Source organism: Diadema setosum, chromosome 21 (assembly GCF_964275005.1).
Source record: "Diadema setosum chromosome 21, eeDiaSeto1, whole genome shotgun sequence".
Lineage (NCBI taxonomy): Eukaryota > Metazoa > Echinodermata > Echinoidea > Diadematoida > Diadematidae > Diadema > Diadema setosum.
In genome coordinates this window covers 19,111,563-19,125,920 of record NC_092705.1, presented here as the reverse complement: position 1 = coordinate 19,125,920, position 14,358 = coordinate 19,111,563, and positions in this window count along the sequence as shown.

Genomic DNA, 14,358 nt, shown 5'->3' with positions numbered 1-14,358 from the left:
AACACCTCTTTCATGTTCTAATAATGATTGTACTAGGACCAATAGGTGTACAAAATTTGTGCGTTTTGAGAATAATGAGAAGGAGAAAAGGGGGAAAGTGAACTGCTTTGGGTACTACATGTAATTCTCCAATGTAAATTGGAGTACAAGACAATGGACGCATGGCGCGAACGCTACCGCGCCGTACACTGGCGAAATACCGAGTAGAAATGCTGCAAATCGGAGCGGGAAAACAATTCTTTTTCAGAGAATGGCGATAAGATTTTGAGCTAAAAAATTATGTCGACTTAGACGAGGGAATTAACACGTATTTCAGCTCAGTTGGCACTCAAAAATCAGGTCGACTTACGCTAGTTGTCGACTTATAAATGTCGACTAAGACGAAGAAATTGTCAAGGAATAACAAAGGCAAAAATTGGGACTTTTTTATCATGTCGACTTAAGCGAGTTGTCGACTTAAGCGAGGTTTACTGTACTTCAAAATAGATCAACCAAGACCTAATTAAAAATGCGGCGGGTAGTGGGCGACTTAGATTTTGCTGATGACGACACGAGAAGACCAAGATTTGATATTTTTCGAAAAGAAAGTGAAAGGGGACTTTTTCCAAACTGAAATATCAGTTTTCCAAATGTATGCTTTTTGACATTGTAGGTCTTGCTCAGGAAAGAACACTACGGTGAGTGAGTAGGTACCTGTGCCACTTTTACCATATCATACCCAAAGAGGTTCTGAATCTCTTTTATCATACCCTGAATACAATCAATGCAAATTAAAGGACAAGACCACCTTCGTATAAATGCGGATTGAATATTTTTTTTTTTTTTTTTTGGGGGGGGGGGGTACATTGGTATATAACATTAAGATTATGGGGCTTTTTTTTTCATGTAGGTTTATTGGTGGTGTGTTATATTCGTATACAAGATAGGGCCTCATCCATGTCAAGCTCCGCTGATGATGACTGTCCCCTGGGGTATTGATTTCTCCTTTGTTCACACAGGAACACAGTATGAACACAGTATGCTTGAACATACGTTATTAGAAATTGACGTTGAACCCATATTGACAAATTCTTACATTGATTTGTATATTATACTCTCCTTATTCTTTTGCATAGTGTTCATCACTTTGTTTTCATTTGTGTTTGTATCTGGAGAAAGGAAATGCGGAAATAAAACCAAACCACACCATACCAAATCAAACTCTCTTCGCTTTATTCTGCGCCATTATGATCAATTCAAATACAGCTCTGCGGGACCAGTGGAAAAGGGGGGGGGGCCTGTTTTGCACCCGTAGGACGACATAAGGAGTAGGGCCTATACCGGGTGTCCCAAAAAAAGCAGAACGGTGGATTTTCAGTACCTTGCGTTCTAAAAGTGGTATATTTCTTGACATCATTAGAAAGAGCATCTTCCGCAGAAGACAATGATACCAAAATCATTAAATTTGGTTCAGTACTTTTTATTCTACGCCAATTTCTGTAAATGCAGTCATTTTCAAATTTCGCTGGATTTTTGCGACGTATGAGATAATAATTTGGGTACGACACGCATTCCATACGGTGAATTGTGTGAGCTCGTTGATCCATGTCAACAAAAGATACAGCTTTCACATTGGGCGCGCACACACACACACACACATTGGGTTTTTTTTTCCTGGCCTGCACCCAATGTGAAAGCTGTATCTTTTGTTGACATGGATCACCGAGCTTACAGTACACAATATTCACCGTATGGATCGCGTGTCGTGCCCAAATTATTTTAAGTCGCAAAAATCCGGCAAAATTTGAAAATGACTGCATTTACAGAAATTGACGTAGAATAAAAAGTACTGAACCAAATTTAATGATTTTGGTATCATTGTCTTTTGCGGAAGATGCTCTTTCTAATGATGTCAAAAAATATATCACTTTCAGAACGCAAGGTACTGAAAATCCACCGTTCCGCTTTTTTGGGGACACCCGGTATAGGGTGTCACCACTTTGGCGCCCCCACCCCAGAAGTGGCACTAAAACAAAAAACAAAAAAAAAGGAATGAAACCTCTGAAGGCCTTTGTTTTTGCCCTGAAGACTTTTTTTTTTTTTTTTTTTTTTTTTTGCTTAATGTCATCTGAAGAAACCCGGAAGTGGAATGAGAAAGATGCGCTGAAGACCTGTTTTATTTTATTTTATTTTATTTTTCGGAAGTGGCACCCGATGTTGCGCTGAAGTCGTTTTTGTTTTTTTATGTTTTGTTTTGTTTTTGTTAGCTCACGAAAACCCAGAAGTGCCCCCCCCCCCCCCCACTTTTGAAAATGTGGCGTCAGCCATGCTCTAAAGAAAGCGACAATGAACGGATGATATCGAAATAACGGATGATATCGAAAAGATATGAATACACGCCACTCACGAAGACAACAATGCACTGTGTAGTGCTGCCACTGCATCAACAAGATGCATCGATCTATAAATAAATCATTACGCACAAATCGCATAGATTTTGCCTAACTCTATGGCTCAAATCCACTGACAGCACCGTAACAGCGCACATGTCTACCAGCGCTTTCTGTAGGGTCATTTTGCCTGTGCTGTTAGTGGCTGATTTGTTAGTGACTTGTTAGCGCTAACAAACCTCCCACTAACAGCGTTTCTGTGCGGCCGGTACAGGTCTGTTTACCCTTGTGGCTAGAGGAGTCATTGTATTTGTACTAAATCTGAAGTTTACCATGATGTATGACAAGCATGCTATCGGTGTGTTTCTCATAAGTGACAGATAGATGCAATGCACACCCTAATTGCCAGATGAACAGTTATTATTTGTGCAATATGTTGGCTTTTGCTTTGAGTTCATTCAGCTTGCATTCTATCTGCACAGCAAGTACTCTATGTATATGTGCAATATATGTGGCTTGTACACTGATGGGGAAGTTTGTTTCATGCTCAACCGATGCAGAACCTATACATTGCATATTTATTACTTACAACCTATGAAACAGCATATGCAGCATAGTTTTGTGCATTCCCATAACTATCCAGTATATTGGGCTGGACTGTTCAATGCTAGGGTATCACCCCGTCAGTTGCCCTCTCTCACCCCCTGAACTGTTCAAGATCTTAAATTGTGTTTGCGTGTGTGAGTGTTTGTGAAAAAATTAACAAAATCCAGTAAAAGTATGCATGAGATCTTTCCACATTAATTTCAAAAATGCCATAATACCCTTGTTTCCCTTTCCGCAAAACACATACTGGTATACACCTGCTTAAGAAAAAAGAAATAAATAAAATGATGTGGACATTCAGATCAAGCAACTAGAAAAATACCTAGCTGTAAAATTAAGTTTACAATAAAATATTTCACAAAGTGGTCAATGTTGCAGTGCACACCTGCTTTACATGATATGGAGGGGGAGTAGTCATCTGCAAAGGTGTTGATTTAGTATAAATTCACAGAAAATAATGTAATTGTCTATAAAATCAAGGTAGCGTTAAGGATTCAGAAAAGAAGATGTGTCCATGAATTAAACAGCTATTCTGTTTCATGAAAATGTATCGTTTTGATGAGAATTTTACAAACACAAGCCCTAAATCGAGGTGAATCGCGATGTAAAACATTTTCATCCATTGAATGTCATACATTATAGTTACAAAGAAAATTACAAATTGAACTCTAGGCAGGAGAGTATAAGCAGGCGGTTAGGATATCTAATAAAGCCTACTTAACTAGTGAAGCAAGAAAGGAAAGGGCGAAAAAAAAAAGTTTTACATTCTGTCCACCGTCTAGCTAGAAATTAGGAAAGCCTATTAAAACTAGCACAATGGCATCTAAAATTAAACTATACATCGTTCTTGTTATTATTATTTCATACATTTTTTTTTTTTGGGGGGGGTCCCATGAAGAGGACAATTTTATTTTTAATAAAAATGATAACAATGTCGCTCCCCGTAGCGTGACAGAACTGCCCCTAAAAGCCACACATGTAGAAATACATATTTGATGTCGTTGATATGTAGATAGTGCTGTTCAATTAGTTAAAATCTCTCACTCGATAGCGTGACGAAATTGCACCCGCCAGTATGTAATTTTCCCCTTCATGGGACACCCTGTACAGGTACATATTTGCAATTAACATGTAGATGGTGCTGTTCATCCTGTCGGTCTCGTGAGCCTTCTTTGCCTAGTGTCGGTCTCGTGGGCTTTCTTTACCTAGTGTCGGTCTCGTGGGCTTTCTTTGCCTAGTGTCGGTCTCGTGAGCCTTCTTTGCCTAGTGTCGGTCTCGTGGGCTTTCTTTGCCTAGTGTCGGTCTCGTGGGCTTTCTTTGCCTTGTGTCGGTCTCATGAGCCTCTTTTGCATACTGTCGGTCTCGTGAGCCTTTATTGCGTAGTGTCGATCTTGTGGGCTTTCTTTGCTTAGTGTCGGTCTCGTGAGCCTTTTGTGTGTAGTGTCGAAGTATAACTCATGGGCTGTATGACTCATGGACCTATTTTTTATGTCGGTCTCGTGGGATGACCCCAAAATGTTGCTATGCTTTCTGTGGGTTATGATGATTTGTCAACTAGCAACTTAACTGATGCCTACAACCAACAAATCATGCACTTGTTCCAATATGTAGGAAATGTGTCCTACATTTAGTAAAGACTCTGACACTGGACTGAAAGAAAATGTAGAGCAGTTCTTGTGGGATCTATACATTCCACCTACAAAATGGAAACACTGCATATACAACTAGAATCTGTAGTGGAGCGCAGCAAAATTTATCTGTCTTTTCGTCAGTATTGTTTCACCAACATGCCATATGTCTCATCAGTATTGCAGAGGAAGGAAAAGATTAACCTTGCATAAAACATGAACACATATTTGTTGAAATGATGTGCACTCATGAAGGAGTATACTGTTTGTTCATTATGCCTCCTACTTATGTTCATTAAACATGTTTGTATATTATTGTGTAAAGGTTAATTGTAAGATTTCTCAAAAGAGAAAGTAACAATATTTTTTATTTCAAAAGAACTTTACTGATTCAAGCAGCAAACAGTATGCTTTCATGGACCTGTATATACTTTAGATCTATTATTAAATTGTACATTTGTTGATATTGTAAATCATGTAAAACATTTATCAAATTTTGATCATTCACTGATGGAAGTGTTGTTGCAAACAAATGTTGTTGCAAACAAATATATGTACTGATGAATGTGTAATAAATGTTCCAGTAACTGCAAACTTTTTTGTAATATATGATTTTTATTGCATAAAACAAAATAATTCATCCTAGCAGTAGCTTTTGAAAAAGCATTCAATTTAGTTTTTCATTGATTTCAGCTCACCGAGTCAAATGGCTCAAATGAAATGATTATGATCATTATGTATCATGCATTGTTATTTTCATCTTCTTGAAAACAGGTAGCTTGGTTTTGACCAAACGTGGCAGAAATCAACAAAAAGGGGAGGGATGGAGGAAATCACCGTTTGTACAAATGATGGTAGTGTCCCATAGGAGGGCCTCTAGGTTGGGGCACCTCCATTTGCTAATTTCTATTATTTTTGACATTTCCATCTCTGTATCGGGGGGTCTCTTCTTATTCAAGGTTTTAAAATGACTCAGTGCTGGTTGTGCATTTGGATGAAGACTCTGTACATGGGTAGTAGCACTGTTCATGTAATGAATGGCCAATTTTCAACCCACAGGTTATTTTAACGTAAAGAGAGGGGCAAGGCAAGAGGGGTCACTTTCATTTCAAGTACTTGTGGAAGAGATTGAGCTGTTAGAATTGGTGGCAGGGAAAGAGGAAGGCATGAAGGAAATGGATTTTTGAAATGCAAAGGGAGGGAAGGATCATATGTCAATGATATGACCATCATATCGATGATCATCAATGATATATATAATGTCATATATGATATGACCATCAATGATCGGCATGCGGCATGTCAATCATTCCCTTGTCTGCAATGTTGCACATGCGGATTCAGTGTATCAAAGGAAAATGCTATTGCAGTTGCATTGTAATAGAAGGGTTGTCAGGGTAGTGTCATGGTAACCTCAGTGTAATGCTAGGGTAGAATTTGACAAAAGTTACCGTGACAACGTCCGAGCAACATTTTGCATGGACTGTTTTAACAGACAGGGTGAAAATAGATTACCCCGATGTTACCCGAACATTGAAGCAGTACATCGTAACTCTAGTTTGAAAAGCTCTGCGACTGGCTGGAATGCTCCCCAGTGAGTGGAGAGTGAGCACTGTCAGTGCTGGTTGGAAATAATATATCCAGTGACCAGGGTAATAATAGTCTGTAAAGGTGTGATTTCACGGAGCACGCGAACGATTTGCGAAGGATGCGAATGACAAAATCCAACATTCGGAAAAGTTTTTCTCCGAGTGTGTTCCCACAATGAAGCCGAAAACTACCCTTGCGCAATTTGTGCGAAGTTTCCACGACGTATGTGCGAATGTTGTGTGTATCATTGCTAAAGTACGGCATGTTACGTGCACGACGAACACGCGACGGAAATGTGAACAACGAAACATTTTCAATAATCATGGGAGAAAATGTACCCAAGGAGAGATGGAAGCTGTCTTGAGTTTATTTTTTGTTTCTTTCCTCTATTTCTCCTTTCTTTTTCTCTCATTTCTCTATCGTGTGCTTTCCTACATTTTTTTTCCTAGGACCTATCTCCACTAGTAAAGCATTTGATTTTTTTTTTTTTTTGCAGTTCCTCCAACACATAATCTCTACAGTTCAATTGAAATTTTACATACTTTAGATTAATTTTAAGTATATTCTGCGATTTTTTTTTGTGTGTGTATCAAACACTTCTTTCTCTTTGCTAGTCTTTAATTTTTTTTTGTTATAGTTGTTAATATTTGTTTGATGTTTAGGTGTATGCTACGATTTTTATTTGTAGAAAACGTATAGGTCATACATTCCCCCAAATGTGCGCTAAACGTTCGCGAGAGTGTCTCAAAAGGTACGCGAACAGTTTGCGATTACGTCGTAAAATGATCGGAAAAACTTCGCAGATTTCGCGTAACATACGCGAGACATTCTCCAAAGATTCGGAGTCTGTTTGGGGTTTCACGAACATTTTGCGACATCGCACGTGTCTTGCGAAGGTCTTGCGCATATGACGAGGCTTCAAAGACACTTTCGAGAACAATTCAAGAGCAAATCACGACCAAGTGTGCGGAAAAGGTTCGCAAAAAATTTCAAACTTTTTTGAAATTCTCGCCGAAGTAAAAACGACATTCGCGAACAATTGACGACGCTTCCGAACCCTCACGTTCGTTTGGCGATCTTTTGCAGACTAAAATACGAATGCTGGATTTTGCCATTCGCGTCCTTCGCAAATCGTTCGCGTGCTCCGTGAAATCACGATGTTGAGATAGAAGTGTGAGATGCGTTTTATAAAAACTACCTATTATTATTATTATTAAACGGAGCTCCAGTTTTATTCTTTTCTTTCTCTTCTTTCTACAATGTATGTAGCAGTCATCCATACACTTTACACATGTACATGTCTGCAGGTGACTCCTGTTATAACAAAGTCCTCAGGGACCGGCAGTTTTCTTTCATTATATCTAAATTTGTTACGACTGAATAAATGAAGTGTATGAAGATATCTAGATGATAATTTTGGGCCCTGAACTGTACTTTGTTGTATCCAAAATTTTGTTATAACCATGTTTGTTATAACGGGAGTGCACTGTACTTTGTGCAGCAAAATCAAAATGGCTGCCAACATGTCAAGAGTCACCACCAGTCTACAAAGGCCACTTTTTCCACTTGAGTTTCTGTAGCGCCTGCTAGACACAGGTTTGACTGTTAAAACATTCGTATAAAAATCCATAGATTAGCCTTAGTGTTCACTATGTACCGGTAATAATTAAACTTTATGAATAACCTCAGTTTTTCAAGATAAATAAGATATAAAACATAATTCTATGTAGATGTGTATCATGCATTATTAGACGAGGTGTCCTAAAATTGAAGAAGTTATCATTGCTTGGCTGAGATCATTCTTATTTCAACCTACTTTTCCATTAGATTTGTACACCCATAAGATCAATTTGTAGAGAGCGTGATCCATGCCAACTCTGAAGCACTTCAAGGAATTTTGATCAACAAAATAGACCTTACAAAAATTTCTTAATACATTTGTATTTCCCTTCTGCTTCTGCTGGTCAAACATGAAGTTTACTGGTTGGTAAATTAAACTTCTGAAAGTGTAAAGATGGGATGTACAAGTGATTGTGATGCTTGCAGTCAAAATCACATGAGCTGTGGAACAAGCCAGATCTTCACATCCATGATAGCCATCTAATATGTCCAAAATTACTTTAATATTATCACCATAAATGTAAGATTGTTATAATGACTCTGTCATCATGATCATCGTCATCAGTCTGGGGGTCTCACATGGCACCCAATCACTACAAGCTATTCCAACAAGCATGGACATTCCAGAAGAGCTTGTCAAGAAAAGGTACTTCCATTTATTTCACCAAATACTTGTTTGCATGTGCTTCTTTTGCACAAGGGCATATCTTCAAACTCATGTACAGTTTGACCACTTCTCACACTTGCTTCAGTGAGTATTTTCATGTTTTTCCACATTAATTTTTTTTTTCATACATTTTTTTTTAAATACAATTGCAAAACAACCAGGATTGGAAAGGTACATTACATAACACACAGCTAGTACTTGTCACTCTTCTATTTATGTTAACAATTTCTCTCAATGCATTTAATGCTTGTGAAACATTGTTTGATCAAGAGACTTTGTATATAAATTCAGAATATCATTTGTTGATATCATTCACATTGATAATTTGGTACTGCTCTTCTTCGTGCATTTTTTCTTAAATCCAAGTTGCTCCTGTTCTGAGAAGATTTTCTGTAACACAACAAAATAAATATCAAAACTGCACTTAATGCATCCTTTTAACATATGATTACATAGGCACTGTGAAAGGGGAAAAAATTAATAAAAAACAACAATCCAATATCTGCTTTCTTCATGATGAATATACAGAATATAATACAAAACATATACCTGCAGTGATAGACAATTTCCACTTGGATTCCTATCTCACTAGATGGTCATGTACACACAAGAAGATAGCATTGTAAGGACAGTTGTTGTTTTCAGTCACATCCGATCGCTTTTGTCACAATTTGTAGATGAAATCTTTTGCCAGTTAATGTAGATGGCAGATTTCTACATCACCACTCTGCTTTTTCATAGTCTATGTCATTTCCTAAATGTGGGGTTAATATCAAATCTTGATAAATATAAGTTACTCCTGGTAAGAGTAATAATGTTGCATATGGTATAATCTATCTTTTTTTTTAACTTCTCACAGTGCAAATTATTGTAAAATAAACACACCATACCAGAATTTGCACACTCTTTTGGTTCTCAGAATTTGGGCAATAACTTAAAATGCACACTAGTAATTTTAATCAAACACTAGTAGTTTAATACTACTTTCAATGTACAAAGTAATCTTACACTAAGTATTCTACATCAAATGAGATGAAAAGGGTCATGCAATCAAGGTGCACCTCATCCCACCAAAACCAATACAAACCAGACAAAAAATATCACAGCTTTCAAGCATTCTCATCATAAGATGTAACAGCAAAATGGCAAACTGATAAATCAAAAGTTAACTTGAAAATGTGGAGATTTAGATCAATTAATCCAAATATTCCTCCCAGTGTGTATTAATCTTACATGGGAGAAAAGAGCATGACTACTTAATGGAAACAATTTGCATAGGAAAATTGTATCCATTTAAATTGCTTTAGATTCCACAATCACATGTGTTCAACCTTGGTAGCATTCTTGCACTAAAATTCAGGAGATCTACAAGTTGATGCTCTGCTAATGGCCAGCAAGGCTGGGCTGAATTCTGTCGGGCATTTGCAAACCCGGGTGCACTGCCAAGTATTACTGTAACATGAGGAATGTCCATGTGCATTTAATTTCACAATTTTTGAGAGAGCCAAGATTTGCAAATTAAAATGCACACGAAAGTTCTTGCCTACACTATTTGCACTGAATACCAGTGGCAATTTGCGAGCCATGAAAAAAGCTGTCGGTTCCAATTCGCGAGAATTTTATACCATGAAAACATGGTGTTTTATAGTAGTCAAGACACACAATTTCAAAGCAGTAAAAACCCATGATCCTCCTCCTCCCTATAATTTTTTTTTCTTTTGCTTCTTCTTCTTCTTCTTGCTTTGCTTCCTTCTACTCCTCCATTTCTTTCAATCTGAAATCATGATTTACATTTTCTGGTAATTTTTAAATTCACTCAGAAAACTGAAGCTTTTCAAAAAACCTGCATCATTGTAGAAAAATGATCCAGCATCTGTATATAAAGGCGTCCAATCTTTGACAATAATGGAATACAAGTGATTAACTCCTGTCACTTTATTCCAACATACAATTACAGTGTATCTCTTATTATGGGCTGTTTTAAACCACAATGCCATTGATAATTTAAAAAAAAAAAAAAAAAAAGTCCATGTACAGTAACAGCCTGTTTCTTATGCAACCTAGTTACTACAAACAAGAATGCCACCATGTAATGTAGACAAATTTGAATTTAGACTAAACAGAAATTGTGGCTATTCCTAATCATTCATATTCATTGTGCAAGAGAAAAACCTGATCCATATCTAGACATGTGTGTTGATCATATACCGCCAAAACACAGACACAAGAGACATCACCAAGCCTCTAAGATACACAGGCAGACACTGCATCAGACAGAGACAAATGCAGTCCCTTTATAGTGACAAATCAAATTGTTGCACTCATCCCTAATGTGATATCTACTCCCTTTCTTCTAATTGATATCATATTAAAGCGGAACTTCAGCTGATTTTCAGACTTTTACAAAGGAACAACTATAAATTGGTTATACTGGGTACAGAGTTTCAAAATTTACAGTGATTGGAATAAGGAATAAGAATGTTTTCAAAGTTACAACGAACAAGGATGATGACATAGCAGTTTCACCATAAGAATGCATATTGAGTGGGGGCTCACGGATGCAGAAGAGAATAAAGAATGCATAAATTCTCCACAAGTGACCTTGTTAAGTAAGCGGTACTGTAATGAATTTGCATTGCTACATTTCTAAAATATGCAAGTCTCCTACTCATGCATTCTTATGGTGAAACTGCTATGTCACCACCCTTGTTCAGTGTAATTTGTTTTGGGTTTTCAGAGTATTGGTTTCTCTGCTCAAGGACCACGATTAATTCCACAAATCTATACATGGAGCTGTCGATTTATGTACTACATGATGTAAAATTATGAAAATTGCTTGGACTTCCCCTTTAAGAAGAAAAAACACAGCGTAAGTAGCATAAGCCAGTTCGTAATTAGCTCATGTACACCTTGGTACAAATGACCTTTCTTTTTTCTCAGTTGGTTAGGCACTTCACTCGTTTTCAAAGCGGTATAATGCATAAGCTTGCCCGACATAACAATTTATGGAATTCGTGTTCAAACAAATTATGAACTTGAGTTTAGACCAGGTGACCAGAATAGTCCGTCAGTTGACACTTCAGCAGGCATCTAATTCATTGTTTCGTATTGAATGCAATAACAACCTTTTTCTTTTGATGTTGCCAAATACCAGGTTTGCTGTCAGGTGGATGTGCTGGCAAGCACTATTTAGATAAGGATCTCATGAATAATCATCACATCACAGATGCTTATCTCAGTGAATTAATAAACCAAAATGCCTGTTGGTACAAATGACCTTTTTCTGCTCATGCGCAAAGTGGAATTACGAACTGGTCTATTGTGCAAAGGAGTCATCACTTGGTACTCAAAGGTATAGTCCTGCACCCATTATCACAGTCTCACTTGGGTACATGTGAAACACACTCTCCCGAGCTTCTCTTGCAGTGTCAGTAAATGGCCAAACTGTTTAAAAAAAAAAAAAAAAAAAAAAAAAAGGCTTGGTTTTCTCTTACCACCAATATTAAAAGGCTCTTTGGGTTATGCCAGTGAGAGAATTATAGAATGTCTACATCATTGAAGCTGAGTCTACATCATCAAAAGATTGAATAATGTAATGAAGTCCTCTCAAACCAAAGACTGCAGCCCTGATAATAACTATCGTATGATGTGAATGCATGACACAGGGCGCCTGCTCCATCTTACACCAATATGAGAACATACAAAGTGAATAGCATTTCTTAACCAATTATTCTAAGCCTGAACATCCTCTCTTTCCCTCATATACAAACTGCTGAGTGCACACACTTACACTTGTAATCACAGTTTGAATTAATCTTACGTGACCACAGTGAAATATCTTTTGCGCTATGATATTAATTAGTTCTTACCACTCTCTTTCAACCTCTTTCTTCCCTTTCTTCCTTTTCTTTAGCAGCAAAGGTAAACTAGAATTACCACTGAAGGTGATTAATACCCCCGCCCCTAGTGTTGCTTTAGAGTATACAACCTTATTTTCAAATGCATTATCTTTTTTTTCAATTTTCGGAATGTGCTGTTACCTTAAACACACTTTTTGCCATTGTCTAAAAATGTGTCTGGCATGAACACATGTGGTGTCTTGCACAATATTTATACATTATCATACAAACAAAATGTGACCACAGTTGCTTGAGTGCTATGGTAACAGTTGGTTCCACAAGGTTTGGGTAAAAAGTGTGGTTACCATGGCAACGCATTGTCTGACACAAACACAAGGGACATTTTGCATAACTACACTTAAAGACCATCATACACACCAAATTTGACCTTCATAGCTTGGTTTATTTTGATACAAAAATGAGTGGTTACCATGGCAACACATTTTCCTTATATTAACACACTGGTGTCTTGCAAAACTACACTTCTAGATCATGACACATACTAAATTTGACTTTAATTGCTTGAATGATGTGGAAGTTATTCAATCCACAAGGTTTTGGTAAAATTATGGTTACCATGGCAACGCTTTGTCTGACAAACACAAACATTTTGTGTTCCACATCTATATCTCAGGGCCATAATGCCTACCAAATTTGATTTCAATTGCGTCAAAACTGTGGAAGTTGTTCACTCCGCAGGATTTCGAAGAAAACAAGCGGTTACCATGGCAATGCTTTGTCAAGTACAAACACAAAGAGTGTCTTGCATAACTACACCTATAGATCATCATAGATACCAATTTGGAAATTGATTGCTTAAATACTATGGAAGTGGTTCCCTCTGCAAGGTTTTGGTAAAATTGTGGTTACCATGGCAATGCATTGTCCGACAAACACAAAAAACATGTCTTGCACATCTATACCTCAATATCATTTACCCCAAGTTTCATTTCAATTGCTTCAAAACTGTAGAAGGAGTTCGCGACGCAAGATTTTGCAACAGACCGACCGACCAACATCACGGTGATTTCTATATACAGTTCGACCTCGATTATCCGGCCTCCTTTTATCCGGAAATCTCTATTATCCGGACGCGTTCACGCAGTGAAGGACTTTTTTTTTTCATCCAAATATTGAGAAAAAACAGTGACCTTCATGGATCTATTTCACTAATTTCATAAGATGTGCATGATAGGTTTCTCAATATCTAATGGGGTAAAACATGTATGGTTTTCACATAAAGATGGTGTCATCGCATAATCGGGCATCTGATAATCGGGAACCTCGCTTAAATGACATACGCTTCCCAGAAACATTTCCAATGCACGTTATTTTCACTGGATAATCGGGCGGGGACCTCTGATAAACGGGACAATTTTTCTTCAAGCGATCTTTGATTTTGTTGACATTTTACACAAAAAAATCTACCAAAATGCCACAACAATATTTCAAAGATTCCTAACAGTTGTCGTTTACATCGAACTTACAAAGCAAGCTTCGGACTGGTGTGTTTTGACCTCCGTCCATCCAGTACATGTACATTTCAGCTCGCTGCCCGCCTTCGCTTTTCTGTACATGTGTATATATGGCGAGCTAGATCGCTACATATTGACAACACATGTACAGTGCAGTGATCGCGGCAAGTAAACAATCAAGCCGTGATGACTGAATGATTGAAGGACTTTTTATTGACGTTCCCACATCAGTTCTGGGCAATCATTTCCCATGGTTGTGGATATGTATTTATACGGAACGCCCTACGTGTCCAAGAATTCTACGAATGGTTAAGAAAGTGCTAACTTTTAATCCACAAATTTTGTGTTCGAAGAGAGGTGACAGAAGAAGAACCCGGTTGCGATTACTCTACATCATTGCGAGAATGCAGGGAGAGCTAGAGGGTCGCGCCGAGGGGTAGCGTGGTTGTGTATTCATGTACATGTACAGTACGTCACTATGTATGTGTGTGTGTGTGTGTGTGT